The 19,074-nt window shown below is 39.0% G+C and overlaps 1 pseudogene across 1 annotated transcript in view; it reads left to right on the forward strand.

The window, feature by feature from the left end:
- The window catches only part of LOC306792922, a 20,302-nt pseudogene extending 2,211 nt beyond the window's left edge, over positions 1-18,091 (forward strand). Inside the window, exons 3-18 of the transcript XR_013773202.1 lie at positions 49-103; positions 365-438; positions 819-940; positions 1,190-1,351; positions 3,861-3,904; positions 6,408-6,596; positions 10,884-10,952; positions 11,098-11,223; positions 11,313-11,421; positions 11,497-11,676; positions 13,111-13,229; positions 14,070-14,178; positions 14,258-14,316; positions 15,261-15,351; positions 15,449-15,536; positions 16,235-18,091. The product of XR_013773202.1 is annotated as an uncharacterized misc_RNA (transcript). The remainder of the gene's footprint in view (positions 1-48; positions 104-364; positions 439-818; positions 941-1,189; positions 1,352-3,860; positions 3,905-6,407; positions 6,597-10,883; positions 10,953-11,097; positions 11,224-11,312; positions 11,422-11,496; positions 11,677-13,110; positions 13,230-14,069; positions 14,179-14,257; positions 14,317-15,260; positions 15,352-15,448; positions 15,537-16,234) is intronic.
- Positions 18,092-19,074: the final 983 nt, after the last annotated feature.

Raw genomic sequence — 19,074 nt, forward strand, 5'->3', positions numbered from 1 at the left:
GAACCTTCAGTTGATACTAATAATCATGAACTGTGTTTCCTCCTGCAGAGGCTCAAGCAGAAGGAGGCGGCGCCCCCCTGCAGGACGCCCTGCAGCTCTGCAAGTGCGTTCACTGACTCGTTTACCTGCATGTTGATGCAAACTACTCGTCTTTAATAAGATCTGTAGCTTTAATGAGGATCAGTGATGAAGATATGAATCCATAATCGTTGTTGTTAAGCTCAGGATCTAATCTGTGACGTCAGTTTGAGCGTTTTTTTCACATCTTTGATGAACTGAGTAAAAGATTAATATCAGACGATAACCTGAGCCTGTTTCAAATGTCCACGTGCACCTGAACTCATCGTCTCCTCTGGTTCTTCAGGTTTGTGACGAGCTGAAGCTTCCAGATGTTTTCACTTCTGAACGTCTGTCGACTCGACGCTGCGGAAGACTTCGGTGAGAACATAATACGTAAAATAATAAATAAAATAATACAATAATAGTACAATAATAAAATTAATAATGAATAAAATAATAAAGGAAATAATAAAGTAAAATAATATATATATATATATATATAATAAATAAAATAATAAATGTGATAATAAATAAAATAATGAATAAAATAATAAAGGAAATAAGTAAAATAATTAATGAAATAAATAAATAAAATACATGCAATAATACGTACAATAATAAGTACAATAATAGTACAAACAATAATCCCCCACTGAAACCAGACAAATGCTCTTTTTTAACTAAATCAACATTATTGAATCCTTTATTCTAACTAGAATGTCTTCGGATGTCTTGTGTTTGATTTGTTCGAGCATCAGAATAACGAACGAGTGTGTTTTGATGGTTCAGGTTTCGCGGGTGACGGGTCTCGTGGACGGAGTCGGTAGAAGTGTCGTCTACGTCAGCGAGGTCGACCCGCTGGGACAGTCGGCCAGAGAAGGTGTGAACCTGTTTAAAGAGACAGTACGCTTTATTACCAGTGCTCGTGGTCAACGTGAACACATCAACGCTGCTTCTTCTTCTTCTTCTTCTTCTTCTTCTTCTTCTTCTTCTCCTTCTTCTCCTTCTTCTTCTTCTTCTTCTTCTTCTTCTTCTGTCAAACTGCAGCCAAAGCCAAAGTTTACAGCAGCGATGGAGCCTGTTGAACCATGTGACCTCATGTTTTCTTTCATAACGTGTTTCCCATCAGGCCTCAGGGCGGGAGACCAGGTCCTGGCGGTGAACGGGGCCGGCGTGTCTGGACTGGACCTGGACCTGATGCAGAGTCTCTTCAGCCACCAGAAGCTCCAGCTGCTGCTCCGGAGGGACCAGGAGCCCACCCCCCCACACCTCCAGACCTGGACCAGCACCGGTAGGTCAGGACCAGATCCAGCAGCTGAACTGTTGTCCACATTCAACCAATATTTCATACAGGAGCTCCGGTGTCCCTGCAGGGCCTGAACCCAACTGCAAATTAGTATATATCAGTGTATATTATTATATATACACATATATTACATTATATTATAATTTATATTCGTATATATCAGTGTATATTATTATGTATATACATATATCACATTATATTATAATTTATAATCGTATATGTCAGTGTATGTTATTATATATACACATATATTACATTATATTATAATTTATATTCGTATATATCAGTGTATATTATTATGTATATACATATATTACATTATATTATAATTTATATTCGTATATGTCAGTGTATATTATTATATATACACATATATTATATTATAATTTATATTCGTATATGTCAGTGTATGTTATTATATATACACATATATTATATTATATTATAATTTATATTCGTATATATCAGTGTATATTATTATGTATATACATATATTACATTATAGTATAATTTATATTCGTATATGTCAGTGTATGTTATTATATATACACATATATTATATTATAATTTATATTCGTATATATCAGTGTATATTATTATATATGCATATATTACATTATAGTATAATTTATATTCGTATATATCAGTGTATATTATTATGTATATACATATATTACATTATATTATAATTTATATTCGTATATGTCAGTGTATGTTATTATATATACACATATATTATATTATATTATAATTTATATTCGTATATATCAGTGTATATTATTATGTATATACATATATTACATTATATTATAATTTATATTCGTATATGTCAGTGTATGTTATTATATATACACATATATTATATTATATTATAATTTATATTCGTATATATCAGTGTATATTATTATGTATATACATATATTACATTATATTATAATTTATATTCGTATATGTCAGTGTATATTATTATATATGCACATATATTATATTATATTATAATTTATATTCGTATATGTCAGTGTATATTATTATATTTACATATATTATATTATGTTATAATTTATATTCGTATATATCAGTATATATCAGTGTATATTATATATACACATATATTATATTATATTATAATTTATATTCGTATATATCAGTGTATATCATTATATATATACATATATTATATTATATTATAATTTATATTCGTATATATCAGTGTATATTATATATATATATACATATATTACATTATATCATAATTTATATTCGTATATATCAGTGTATATCATTATATATATACATATATTATATTATATTATAATTTATATTCGTATATATCAGTGTATATTATTATATATATACATATATTATATTATATTATAATTTATATTCCTATATAAGTGTATATTATTATATTTACATATATTATATTATGTTATAATTTATATTCGTATATATCAGTATATATCAGTGTATATTATTATATTTACATATATTATATTATATTATAATTTATATTAGTATATATCAGTATATATCAGTGTATATTATTATATTTACATATACTATATCATATTATAATTTATATTCGTATATATCAGTATATATCAGTGTATATTATTATAGATACATATATTGTATTATAATTTATATTAGTATATATCAGTATATATCAGTGTATATTATTATAGATACATATATTGTATTATAATTTATATTAGTATATATCAGTATATATCAGTGCATATTATTATAGATACATATATTATATTATAATTTATATTCGTATATATCAGTATATATCAGTGCATATTAGTGCAGGGGTCTTCAACGTTTTTCAGGCCAAGGACCCCCAAACTGATAGAGATGGAGCAGGGACCCCCGACTATATGTATTGTATAAAATTGTGTTTTATATTAAACTGGGCCTAGTGCCGTGTATAAACATACCACTTTATTGTGCATTCAATACTAAGCTATTCTAATAATACACAGGTTCATATGTTCATGTTTTTATTTTAAACATGTGTACGGTACAGTGAGTAGGGAGGCCGTGCACTGACATTTATAAACATACCTTGTCAGCTGATACCAATGCCAATATCAACATTGTCTGTCAATTGCATGATAATCATCACACAAGCTGTTCACACTGATGTTTTCATTTTAAACATAAATGTGGAAATGAAGAATGAGTGATGGCCTATTAGTGCCACTGCCATGCATACACATACCTGTTATCTTTCATACAGTACTGAACGATTAAAACAATGGACACATTCATGTTTAGAGAAAAATTAATTACATTTTTTCTTTTTTTTAAATTGTCTAATCAACCAAACATTTCGTGGACACCCTGCAGTACCTCCGCGGACCCCCTGTTGAAGACCTCTGTATTAGTGTATTTTATTATATATTATATTATAATTTATATCAGTATATATTAGTATATATATTATTATATCTTATTATATGTTAATAAGAATCTGATGATTCCACAGACGGCGTCCCGCTTCCTGTTTGTGACGGCGAGCTGCAAAGACAGGTGAGCTTTACCTGTTCCTCTGGTTCAGTGTGTGTGTGTGTGTGTGTGTGTGTGTGTGTGTGTGTGTGTGTGTGTGTGTGTGTGTGTGTGTGTGTGTGTGTGTGTGTGTGTGTGTGTGTGTGTGTGTGTGTGTGTGTGTGTGTGGAGGAAGCTGTGTTTTATTGTGAAGAATTTTGGATTCACCCTCAACTATTTCAGACTTCAGGAGGTTTTTTATCGCCAGGAGGACGAAGCTGCAAAATTAAAAAAATAAATGACTCGATAAATGAATTAATATTCTAATAAATGTTCCAAAAATAGTATTAAGACTAAATACAGGCATTCATTAAACGATTAAATGTGACTTAAAATTATATTTCTGTTTTAATTTGCTTCTTTATTTATTTGCCCTGGAATTAATTCCCTTAAATATTTTCCTATTTAATTTAAGGTTCTTGATTTTTGCATTTCTTATTTATAAATATATATATTTCTTATTTTACATATTGTTGCATTTGTTTCTTATTTATTCAAAATGTTTTAATTGATTTTTCCATTGCATTGTTTTTTACTTGAAATGTTGATTTTATTATTTTTTATTTCTTAAAAAAAAAAATATATAGATTTATTAATTTTTTCCTGCTTAATTTTCTTCATACATGTCACTCGTCCAGAGTGTGTAAATGTTAAAAGTTAGTGTTTCAAAGTATACGGAGCTGTGTGTCACGTGACCCGTGTGTCACGTGACCCGTGTGTCACGTGACACACGGGTCAGGTAATCTTGGTTTACACCTCCACTGTGTGTCACTTGTGACTCACCCGGAGGAGGATTAATGGCGTCTGCTGGTTCCACCGGAGACGACTCCTAGATGTTGTTGTTGACCGGCTGTGGGAGGCGACCTCTGACCCCGGCCTCCCCCACCTCCTGCTGCCGGACCATGGGAGCCCTGTGCTGGGTGCTGCCGCCGGAGGAGGACGAGGAGGTGGTGGAGGTGGTGGTGGTGGTGGAGCAGCAGCAGCAGGAGGAGGAGGAGGAGGAGGAGGAGGAGGTGGAGGTGGTGGTGCAGCAGGAGGAGGAGGAGGAGAAGGAGGAGGAGGAGGAGGAGGAGGAGGCGGCGTGCTGCCTGAGCTGCCGGCAGCCGGCCGACGGCCTCGTTCTGCTGGTAAAACTCTAGTACTGTACTGTAGTACTAGAATGAGGTACTTGTACTTACCTTGAGTATTTTCATTTGCTGTTACCTTCTACCACTGAACCCCACGGGGAATATTTCACTTTTTATCTTTTTAACTAAAACTACTGCAGTACTACTACTGCAACAAATACAGCAATAGTACATCAATGATACTACTGGAACTAATACTACTGCAGTACTACTACTGCAACACATACAGCAATAGTACATCAATGATACTACTGAAACTAATACTACTGCAGTACTACTACTGCAACACATACAGCAATAGTACATCAATGATACTACTGGAACTAATACTACTGCAGTACTACTGCAACACATACAGCAATAGTACATCAATGATACTACTGGAACTAATACTACTGCAGTACTACTACTGCAACAAATACAGCAATAGTACATCAATGATACTACTGGAACTAATACTACTGCAGTACTACTGCAACAAATACAGCAATAGTACATCAATGATACTACTGGAGCTAATACTACTGCAGTACTACTACTGCAACAAATACAGCAATAGTACATCAATGATACTACTGGAACTAATACTACTGCAGTACTACTACTGCAACACATACAGCAATAGTACATCAATGATACTACTGGAACTAATACTACTGCAGTACTACTACTGCAACACATACAGCAATAGTACATCAATGATACTACTGGAGCTAATACTACTGCAGTACTACTACTGCAACAAATACAGCAATAGTACATCAATGATACTACTGGAACTAATACTACTGCAACACATACAGCAATAGTACATCAATGATACTACTGGAGCTAATACTACTGCAGTACTACTACTGCAACAAATACAGCAATAGTACATCAATGATACTACTGGAACTAATACTACTGCAACACATACAGCAATAGTACATCAATGATACTACTGGAGCTAATACTACTGCAGTACTACTACTGCAACAAATACAGCAATAGTACATCAATGATACTACTGGAACTAATACTACTGGAACTGATACTACTGTTAGTACTGCTAGTCGTATTTATATTGCTCTTCCAGTACTGCCTCAGTCACGTGTTATTTGAATGTTTTCTTGTTTCCATGATGGTTTTTATTTGTGTACAAATTCACAATGTGAACATCTGGACGTAAAACTAAAACATGAGAATTGTACTTCATGAACAGTTTCGTGGTGCGTTCAGGGAACCCTCTTCACAGTCGTACGTGTCGATTTTGAATGTTTCCTGTGGGTTGAGGTGTTTCTTCTGATGTACTTTAAAGGGTAGAAGTACATGTTGTTTCTTTCTACATGTCAATGAACTGTGGTTCTCTTTGTCCTCAGAACGTGGAGCGGGTTCACGCCCTCTACCAAACCTTCCCAGAAGGCCGAGCGGCGGAGGCTGATGTTCCCAGGAACCCGTACGGTCGAGACGCCGTCCTGCAGCCGCCAAGCCCCGCCCACCTGAGTGTGCGTCAGCGTCAGCGTAAAGTCATCCAGGAACTGGTCGACACGGAGAAGTCCTACGTCAAGGTCAGTACTGCTGAGTACTACTGCAGTACTACTATCATATTACTACTGCAGTACTACTATCATATTACTACTGCAGTACTACTACTATCATATTACTACTGCAGTACTACTATCATATTACTACTGCAGTACTACTACGATCATATTACTACTGCAGTACTACTATCATATTACTACTGCAGTACTACTATCATATTACTACTGCAGTACTACTACGATCATATTACTACTGCAGTACTACTATCATATTACTACTGCAGTACTACTATCATATTACTACTGCAGTACTACTACTATCATATTACTACTGCAGTACTACTATCATATTACTACTGCAGTACTACTATCATATTACTACTGCAGTACTACTATCATATTACTACTGCAGTACTACTATCATATTACTACTGCAGTACTACTACTATCATATTACTACTGCAGTACTACTATCATATTACTACTGCAGTACTACTATCATATTACTACTGCAGTACTACTACTATCATATTACTACTGCAGTACTACTATCATATTACTACTGCAGTACTACTACGATCATATTACTACTGCAGTACTACAACTATCATATTACTACTGCAGTACTACTATCATATTACTACTGCAGTACTACTACTATCATATTACTACTGCAGTACTACTATCATATTACTACTGCAGTACTACTATCATATTACTACTGCAGTACTACTACTATCATATTACTACTGCAGTACTACTACGATCATATTACTACTGCAGTACTACTACTATCATATTACTACTGCAGTACTACTATCATATTACTACTGCAGTACTACTACTATCATATTACTACTGCAGTACTACTATCATATTACTACTGCAGTACTACTATCATATTACTACTGCAGTACTACTATCATATTACTACTGCAGTACTACTACTATCATATTACTACTGCAGTACTACTATCATATTACTACTGCAGTACTACTATCATATTACTACTGCAGTACTACTATCATATTACTACTGCAGTACTACTATCATATTACTACTGCAGTACTACTACTATCATATTACTACTGCAGTACTACTATCATATTACTACTGCAGTACTACTATCATATTACTACTGCAGTACTACTATCATATTACTACTGCAGTACTACTACTATCATATTACTACTGCAGTACTACTATCATATTACTACTGCAGTACTACTACGATCATATTACTACTGCAGTACTACAACTATCATATTACTACTGCAGTACTACTATCATATTACTACTGCAGTACTACTACTATCATATTACTACTGCAGTACTACTATCATATTACTACTGCAGTACTACTATCATATTACTACTGCAGTACTACTACTATCATATTACTACTGCAGTACTACTACTATCATATTACTACTGCAGTACTACTACGATCATATTACTACTGCAGTACTACTACTATCATATTACTACTGCAGTACTACTATCATATTACTACTGCAGTACTACTACTATCATATTACTACTGCAGTACTACTATCATATTACTACTGCAGTACTACTATCATATTACTACTGCAGTACTACTATCATATTACTACTGCAGTACTACTACTATCATATTACTACTGCAGTACTACTATCATATTACTACTGCAGTACTACTATCATATTACTACTGCAGTACTACTATCATATTACTACTGCAGTACTACTATCATATTACTACTGCAGTACTACTATCATATTACTACTGCAGTACTACTACTATCATATTACTACTGCAGTACTACTATCATATTACTACTGCAGTACTACTATCATATTACTACTGCAGTACTACTATCATATTACTACTGCAGTACTACTACTATCATATTACTACTGCAGTACTACTATCATATTACTACTGCAGTACTACTATCATATTACTACTGCAGTACTACTATCATATTACTACTGCAGTACTACTATCATATTACTACTGCAGTACTACTACTATCATATTACTACTGCAGTACTACTACGATCATATTACTACTGCAGTACTACTACGATCATATTACTACTGCAGTACTACTACGATCATATTACTACTGCAGTACTACTACTGTCATATTACTGCTGTAATACTACTGCAGTACTACTACGATCATATTACTACTGCAGTACTACTACGATCATATTACTACTGCAGTACTACTACTGTCATATTACTGCTGTAATACTACTGCAGTACTACTACTATCATATTACTACTGCAGTACTACTACGATCATATTACTACTGCAGTACTACTACTGTCATATTACTGCTGTAATACTACTGCAGTACTACTACTATCATATTACTACTGCAGTACTACTACTGTCATATTACTACTGCAGTACTACTACGATCATATTACTACTGCAGTACTACTACTATCATATTACTACTGCAGTACTACTACTGTCATATTACTACTGCAGTACTACTACGATCATATTACTACTGCAGTACTACTACGATCATATTACTACTGCAGTACTACTACTGTCATATTACTACTGCAGTACTACTACGATCATATTACTACTGCAGTACTACTACTGTCATATTACTACTGCAGTACTACTACTGTCATATTACTACTGCAGTAATACTACTATCATATTACTACTGCAGTACTACTACTGTCATATTACTACTGCAGTACTACTACTGTCATATTACTACTGCAGTACTACTACTATCATATTACTACTGCAGTACTACTACTCTCATATTACTACTGCAGTACTACTACTATCATATTACTGCTGCAGTACTACTACGATCATATTACTACTGCAGTACTACTACGATCATATTACTACTGTAATACTACTGCAGTACTACTACGATCATATTACTACTGTAATACTACTGCAGTACTACTACAATCATATTACTACTGTAATACTACTGCAGTACTACTACGATCATATTACTACTGCAGTACTACTACGATCATATTACTACTGTAATACTACTGCAGTACTACTACGATCATATTACTACTGTAATACTACTGCAGTACTACTACGATCATATTACTACTGTAATACTACTGCAGTACTAGTACGATCATATTACTACTGTAATACTACTGCAGTACTACTACGATCATATTACTACTGTAATACTACTGCAGTACTACTACGATCATATTACTACTGTAATACTACTGCAGTACTACTACGATCATATTACTACTGTAATACTACTGCAGTACTACTACGATCATATTACTACTGTAATACTACTGCAGTACTACTACGATCATATTACTACTGCAGTACTACTACGATCATATTACTACTGTAATACTACTGCAGTACTACTACGATCATATTACTACTGCAGTACTACTACGATCATATTACTACTGTAATACTACTGCAGTACTACTACGATCATATTACTACTGTAATACTACTGCAGTACTACTACGATCATATTACTACTGTAATACTACTGCAGTACTAGTACGATCATATTACTACTGTAATACTACTGCAGTACTACTACGATCATATTACTACTGTAATACTACTGCAGTACTACTACGATCATATTACTACTGTAATACTACTGCAGTACTACTACGATCATATTACTACTGTAATACTACTGCAGTACTACTACGATCATATTACTACTGCAGTACTACTACGATCATATTACTACTGTAATACTACTGCAGTACTACTACGATCATATTACTACTGCAGTACTACTACGATCATATTACTACTGTAATACTACTGCAGTACTACTACGATCATATTACTACTGCAGTACTACTACGATCATATTACTACTGTAATACTACTGCAGTACTACTACGATCATATTACTACTGTAATACTACTGCAGTACTACTACGATCATATTACTACTGCAGTACTACTACGATCATATTACTACTGTAATACTACTGCAGTACTACTACGATCATATTACTACTGCAGTACTACTACGATCATATTACTACTGTAATACTACTGCAGTACTACTATGATCATATCACTACTGTAATACTACTGCAGTACTAGTACGATCATATTACTACTGTAATACTACTGCAGTACTACTACAGTAATACTAGTGTAACGAATGCTAAAGCTGTTTTTATTCTCCTCTTCCTGTAACATTCATGCTGCTATGACTGTAATATTTCTGTTACTATAATCAGTCCTAGTACTTGTCAGAGTGAAGTAATACTCTGATATTATTACTAGTATAGATTCATGTCTTTGTGTCTCCGTCAGGATCTGGTCCGTCTGTTTGACGTCTACCTGACCCCCCTTCAGAAGGAGACCTTCCTCAGTAGAGAAGAGGTACAAATACACAAACACCTGTTGAGCTGAGGAGGCCTTCAGGCTCTTGTTGTTGTTGCTGTTGCTGTTGTTGCTGTTGCTGTTGCTGTTGCTGTTGCTGTTGCTGTTGCTGTTGTCGTCTATGACCGCAGCGTCTCTCCCTCAGATGGAGGCGTTGTTCGGCAGCCTGCCGGAGATGTTGGACTTCCAGAGAGTTTTCCTTCAGACGCTGGAGGAGAGGATCTCCTCCTGTCCCAACTTCAGCCACCTGGAGACACCTGAGCAGTTCAAGGTAAACACTCAGCAGACGCTCTTCAGGTGTTTCAGGAGATTTAAATGACTTCATCATTTTAAAAAACCTTTCTCTCTCCTCGCTTGAAGCGTCTCCTCTTCTCGTTGGGAGGATCTTTCCTCTACTACGCCGACCACTTCAAGCACTACAGCGGCTTCTGTGCAAACCACATCAAGGTCCAGAAGGTCCTGGAGAGAGGTGAGCGTCCTCCGTCACACAAACCCTTCCATCATTTATTCAAAGAACGATGAACAAAAGCATCCGTTTTCACAGCCAAGACAGACGGAGCCTTTAAGTACTTCTTGGAGACCAGGAATCCGACCAATCAGCACTCGTCGTCTCTGGAGTCGTACCTGATCAAACCTGTTCAGAGGGTCCTGAAGTATCCGCTGCTGCTGAGAGAGCTGGTGTCTCTGACCGACCCCGAGAGCCCCGAACACACATACCTGACAGGTACACACACACCTGACAGGTACACACACACCTGACAGGTACACACACACACCTGACAGGTACACACACACACACCTGACAGGTACACACACCTGACAGGTACACACACACACCTGACAGGTACACACACACCTGACAGGTACACACACACACACCTGACAGGTACACACACCTGACAGGTACACACACACACCTGACAGGTACACACACACCTGACAGGTACACACACACACACACCTGACAGGTACACACACACACCTGACAGGTACACACATACCTGACAGGTACACACACACCTGACAGGTACACACACACACCTGACAGGTACACACACACCTGACAGGTACACACACACACACCTGACAGGTACACACACCTGACAGGTACACACACACACCTGACAGGTACACACACACCTGACAGGTACACACACACACACCTGACAGGTACACACACACACCTGACAGGTACACACATACCTGACAGGTACACACACACCTGACAGGTACACACACACACCTGACAGGTACACACACACCTGACAGGTACACACACACCTGACAGGTACACACACACACCTGACAGGTACACACACACACACCTGACAGGTACACACATACCTGACAGGTACACACACACCTGACAGGTACACACACACACCTGACAGGTACACACACCTGACAGGTACACACACACACCTGACATGTACACACACACACCTGACAGGTACACACACACACACCTGACAGGTACACACGCACACCTGACAGGTACACACACACACCTGACAGGTACACACACACACCTGACAGACACACACACACACCTGACAGATACACACACGCACACCTGACAGGTACACACACACCTGACAGGTACACACACACCTGACAGGTACACACACACACCTGACAGGTACACACACACACCTGACAGACACACACACACACCTGACAGGTACACACACACCTGACAGGTACACACACACCTGACAGGTACACACACACACCTGACAGGTACACACACACACCTGACAGGTACACACACACACACCTGACAGGTACACACACACCTGACAGGTACACACACACCTGACAGGTACACACACACACCTGACAGGTACACACACACACCTGACAGACACACACACACCTGACAGATACACACACGCACACCTGACAGGTACACACACACACACCGGTACACACACACACCTGACAGGTACACACACCTGACATATACACACACACCTGACATATACACACACACACCTGACAGGTACAAACACACACACACACACCTGACAGGTACACACACACACACCTGACTGTACACGACACACACCTGACAGGTACACACACACCTTACGGGTAGCTGCAGTGATCCCTGTAGAGGTCCCTGTCATTGACTGTAATTCTCCTGTTGTCTACTCAGAGGCACTGAGAGCGATGGAGAAGGTGGCGACTCACATCAACGAGATGCAGAAGATCTACGAGGATTACGGCTGCGTTTTCGACCAGCTGGCTGCAGAGCACAGTTCACCTCACAGACAGGTACACACACCTCACAGACAGGTACACACACCTCACAGACAGGTACATACACCTCACAGACAGGTACACACACCTCACAGACAGGTACACACACCTCACAGACAGGTACACACACCTCACAGACAGGTACACACACCTCACAGACAGGTACACACACCTCACAGACAGGTACACACACACCTCACAGACAGGTACACACACCTCACAGACAGGTACACACACCTCACAGACAGGTACACACGCCTCACAGACAGGTACACACACCTCACAGACAGGTACACACACCTCACAGACAGGTACACACACCTCACAGACAGGTACACACACCTCACAGACAGGTACACACACCTCACAGACAGGTACACACACCTCACAGACAGGTACACACGCCTCACAGACAGGTACACACGCCTCACAGACAGGTACACACGCCTCACAGACAGGTACACACGCCTCACAGACAGGTACACACGCCTCACAGACAGGTACACACGCCTCACAGACAGGTACACACGCCTCACAGACAGGTACACACGCCTCACAGACAGGTACACACGCCTCACAGACAGGTACACACGCCTCACAGACAGGTACACACACCTCACAGACAGGTACACACACCTCACAGACAGGTACACACACCTCACAGACAGGTACACACACCTCACAGACAGGTACACACGCCTCACAGACAGGTACACACGCCTCACAGACAGGTACACACGCCTCACAGACAGGTACACACGCCTCACAGACAGGTACACACACCTCAGCACACGCTGACGACGCCCCACTGTGTTTGTGGTGGACTTCCTCCAGTCATTGCTTTACCTCCTGCAGGTGACGGAGATCTCCATGGGGGAGTTTCTGGTCCACTCGTCGGTGGTCTGGTTGAACCCGCTGCCCAGTCTGGGCCGGCTGAGGAAAGAACCGCAGCTCACTCTGTTCGGTGGGTCCCGACTCTGATCGTCCGCTATGAGACGAGTAGAGACGTAATGAGTCTCATTTCATCTCGTTTGTGTCCTCAGTGTTCAAACGGGCCGTCATCCTGGTGTACAGAGAGAGCAGCAAGCTGAAGAAGAGGATGGTGAGTCTTCAAGAGAAGGTTTCCACGTGTGGTTTGATCCTTATTGAGGATCCTCTACAACGTATAAACCTCCGCACCTCATTTCTGTAGAAGTCAACTTACAAAGTCAACTTTATTTGCACGTTTAAATCATATTATGATTGCGTTATTAACCAAAAGGCTGCAGCTTTGATCAGAGTGAGGACATCACCTGGACAGTACAACGAGGTGCAACCAGGGGCAGTAACAGAAGCCCCTCATGGTGCGTTCAAGGACACTCTGATTCGGCCGCTGAACAGTAAAATTCAGGCTTCACGTTCATGTTCTGTCCGTTTAAAAACCTTTTCAGGAATACCAAAAAGGATTTAATGAGATTTAATGATGGAAGAACAACAAAGGAATCTTTTGAAGCTTCTTTGTATTTTTGAAATCACACAGTGTGTTGGAGCCAAATATGAGATTATAAATACCACTGTATTTCTTTGTTTGTACATTGGGTGGCGCTGTATTTCCTGTCCTGGGCTCAGGTATATAAGTCCCTAAATCGCTGTGTTCGTCAGGTGTTTGACCCCGGAAGGGCAAGCGGTTTTGACCGCGACATACACATTTACTGCATCGTGGGAAAGAGTGGCTTTTGTGTAAATTGTTTCCACGACGAGAATAAATGAGCTACAGATCATCATACAAAGGTCTCTGTGGTGTGTCGACTGCAGCACACCTCACAGGTAGTTTAGCATACAGCGAGCGCGTCAACCAGGCGACTCCGGAGGGAGCAGCGCCTCAGCAGCTTACAGCCACACGACTGGGCTTCTGTAACACAGTGGATTAAACCAGAACCGGAGGTTTCAATCTCGTCGACTGATCGAATGAATCAAAAGCAGCAGTAAAGCTTTCTGTCTGATACATTATTTTACATTTGAATGTGTATTCAGTTTTTCTCTAAAGTCTGTTGATGTGTTGGGCAGACCGCCTCCCGCTCAGCCGACCCGGACCCCTTCAGGTTCCGCTGGTTAATCCCAGTGTCGGCGGTTCAGGTCAGACCGGCCAACATCACAGGTCGGTGACCAATCACAAGAGTCCCACCTGAGTGGCGTCCAGCAGGTGGCGCTGTGCTGCATTCACAGACGTATCTGCGCCGTGTGTTGTTTTTCAGGCTCAGAGGACCAGTGTGTGTGGGAGCTGGTCCACAGCCGGTCGGAGACGGAAGGACGACCGGAGACGGTGTTTCAACTCTGCAGCAGGTAGAAGAGATGGAAGTGATGGATCCGCTTGATCAGAGCTCGTGGTTTTTATTAATGATCGAAGATTTAACGTCTCATTGTAGTGAAATCATTTTCTGTTTGTGTGTTCTTGTATTTCTAACTTTGTGGGGACTATTTAAAAGTCGGGACATGTTGTCCTCTACTTTAAATACTGAGTGAGGTTTAAGACCTGGTGGTTCTTAAGGTTGGAGTTAGGTTCAGGTGTAGTTTAGATTAGTCGATTGATTGATTCGTTGATTGATTGATAAGTTGATTGATCGATTAGTTGATTCATTGATGAGTTGATTGATTGATTGATTGGTTGAGTGATTGATTGGTTGGTTGATTGATTGATTAGTTGATTGATTGATTTGTCGATTGATTGATTAGTTGATTGATTGGTCGAGTGATTGATTGGTCGAGTGATTGGTCGGTGGATTGATTGATTGGTCCATTCATTGATGAGTTGATTGATTGATTGATTGGTCGATTGATTGATTGGTTGAGTGATTGATTGGTTGGTTGATTGATTAGTTGATTGATTGATTCGTCTTTCATCTGTTTTTTTATGTGATAATTTGCTGCTTCTTTGTTTTCCGTTATTCAAATAGAAAATATTTTGGTTTTGGACAAACAAAGACATTTGAAGACGTTGTTTTTACAATCGATAATGAAAACAAGTGTTGTTTGTGTTTCAGCGGTTTGGAGACGAAGGCCAGCGTTCTCCGAGCTCTCCGCTGCCTCCTCAGAGACCGAGCGCCCGCCGGCTCCCTGAGGAGGACCAGGACCACGGCCGAGAGGAGCAGCTCCTGGAGGACTCCTCGTCGGGCGGAGGACCCCCGAGAGGAGACCTGCTCCGAGCCTCTGCTGCCCAGCCGAGCCGCCTCCGACCCCCTGGGGAAGAGGACCAGACTCTGCTCCCTCACCGGAGAGCTGGAGGCTCAGCTGCAGAGGCTGAACTTCACCGAGGAGGAGGTGGACAAGGAAGAGGAGGCGCAGCAGCGAGGAGCAGGCGACCGGAGGAACCAGGAGAAGAGGCGGAGCTCCAGTCTGAGACGAAGTCCCGGAGGAGAAGCACTGGACCTCTTGGAGAGAGACTTCAGTGTTCAGAGCATGACCTCCATGATCAACGAGGACTGCTTCTACGACAGCGTGCTGGGGAGACGGACGGCCGCTGCTACCACGCTACACGGCTAACGTGCTAACGTGGAACTCCAGATCCTGGAGACCTTTCATCAGACCTGATGGTGTTTCTGACCTCCATCACCAGAAAGTTCTTGTCTCATGAACTAAAACACTGACGAACAAGCTCTCATCTCTACAAGATCACAGACGACCGGAAGTATTTGGAAACGAGATACATTTTTTTTCCAGAAGAGGAAGTTCAACCAGCTGTGATAGCTGATCAGCTGGTATCTGATCAGAACTACGTCGTGCTTTCTTTAATCCATCTCTTTAGAAACACCTGAAATAACTCGCTACATTATTAAAGCCACTGTTACAGGAAGTAAACACAGATTCTAAGAATAAAGTCAAAATAGAAGTCTTAATTAATACAAACATCATTTTGAAAAGGAAAGTTATGATGTTACAGGAATCAAACTATAATTTCACAAAACAACCAGTTGAAGTATTTTTAAGAAAGAGTTCAGTCTTTACCACATATTCTTGAATACGACCTTTTCTAATTAAATTACGTCTTCATGGTTGAAAAAATATATGTTTTTGAAAGTTTAGTTAATATTTGAAACATCACGAAAATTACAACTTCATCTTGAATATTGTGACTTTTATTCTCACGAAAAACTTTACTTCACAGTGTTTTTAATAATAATAATAAACTCCAGAAGCTTCACAGTTCTGGACCAAACAGGATCTGTGAAACAAACCGCAAACTTCCAAAACACTTTCAGGAAATATGGGACCAATTCTTCTATTTTTTTTACATTTTCAGGAACACCAAAAAAGGATTTGATGAGATTTAATGATGAAGAACAACGAAGGAATCTTTTGATTTGAGTCAGAAGAAAAACAGTTGAAGTTTCTTTGTATTTTTTTTTAAATCAAACGGTGGATTTAACAATTTAACAAAACCAAAGTCTCTGTCGTTGAATGACCTCAAACACCTGGAGCTCAGAGATTTCTTTTGATGGATTATTTAACATTTCATCGTCACGCGTCTCCTTCACGTTCTGCTGGGAGATCACAGCGTTCCAGAAGTCTAACAGACGAACGTTGGACTCTTTGTTTTCAGTGTTTTGTTGCACTCAGCTGCCTGAACGCGTCTTTGTTATTATTGTATTGTCATGTTGTAAATGTTTTTGTTGTACAGTTTATTTTCCTCGGTTGTAGTTTTCTGTTCAACAGATATTTTCTTGACAAAAGCAGTTTTCAGTGAAGCGTGAGGAGCTGCTGGATCGACTTATTTATACGTTTAGTTTGGAGGCTGAAACACGACGAAGACGTCCGTGTTCCATTTTAAAGGAACTTTACTCAAGTTATTTTTATTAACTGTTGAAAGAATTTGGTAATTTATTTTCTTAAATATTTGTGTACATCTTTTTAATGACTTGATGCTGTTTAAAGTCCAATAAATCAGTATTTAATAAGTCTTTGATTTCAAATGATTCATTGTGTTCAACTTTAAACAACCATGTTGTCAGATATTTGTATCAATTAGCTTGTTTGTCAAATTTATTTTCTTTTTCTCTGAGAGTGAGCTATTCAGATGGATATCATACTCATGGTTAGCCTAGCTTAGCATAACAACTGGAAGCAGGGGGAAACGGCTAGCCTAGCTTTGTTCAGAGCGCGACAATACTGAAGTGAGCAGAGTTGATTTTTGTCTCGTATATAATATTTGCAGTTCTTTTTTGTTTACGTCCTCCTTCTCTGGACACGGACAAGCTAGTTAGCTAACTAGCCAGCTCTGGAGATGTATAAGCTAGTTAGCTAACTAGCCAGCTCTGGAGATGTATAAGCTAGTTAGCTAGCTCGCCAGCTTTTGAGCTGTACAAGCTAGTTAGCTAGCTAGCCGGCCCTGGAGATGGACAAGCTATGAAGCTAACTAGTGTTAACAGACATGTTCAGAGAATTATTCTGCCTTCCTTTAGGCCCCGCCCACCAAAATACATCATGTTTACTTTTTTTTTAACAGAAAAGGGTTCTACACACTGTGTGTGTGTTGTTTGTGTGTGTTGTTTGTGTGAGAGCATCTTTGTTCTGCTCACTGTCACGGAAAAACCTTTTCAACAATGAACAGGTTTGTATTTATTAGTATTTATGTTCCCGCTGAGTCATAAATATATGAATATGTATTTTGTTATCTCCTTAGTCTGGCTTCTCTTCAGTGTTCCTGGATGCTCTGAATGTGGAGAAACAACATCTGAAAGCAGGAAGTTAAAGTGTGTGTGTGTGGTGAGTATGGAGGAGAAAGTAAAAACCTTCACAACACACTTAAATATCTCATGGAACGACGTCTAGAACATTTTTCTCCGTTGTACGTTTTGATTTAAGTTTTCATCAGGAGGCCAAATAT

The sequence above is a fragment of the Melanostigma gelatinosum genome (genome assembly GCF_949748355.1).
Source record: "Melanostigma gelatinosum genome assembly, chromosome: 19".
Classification (NCBI taxonomy): Eukaryota; Metazoa; Chordata; class Actinopteri; order Perciformes; family Zoarcidae; genus Melanostigma; species Melanostigma gelatinosum.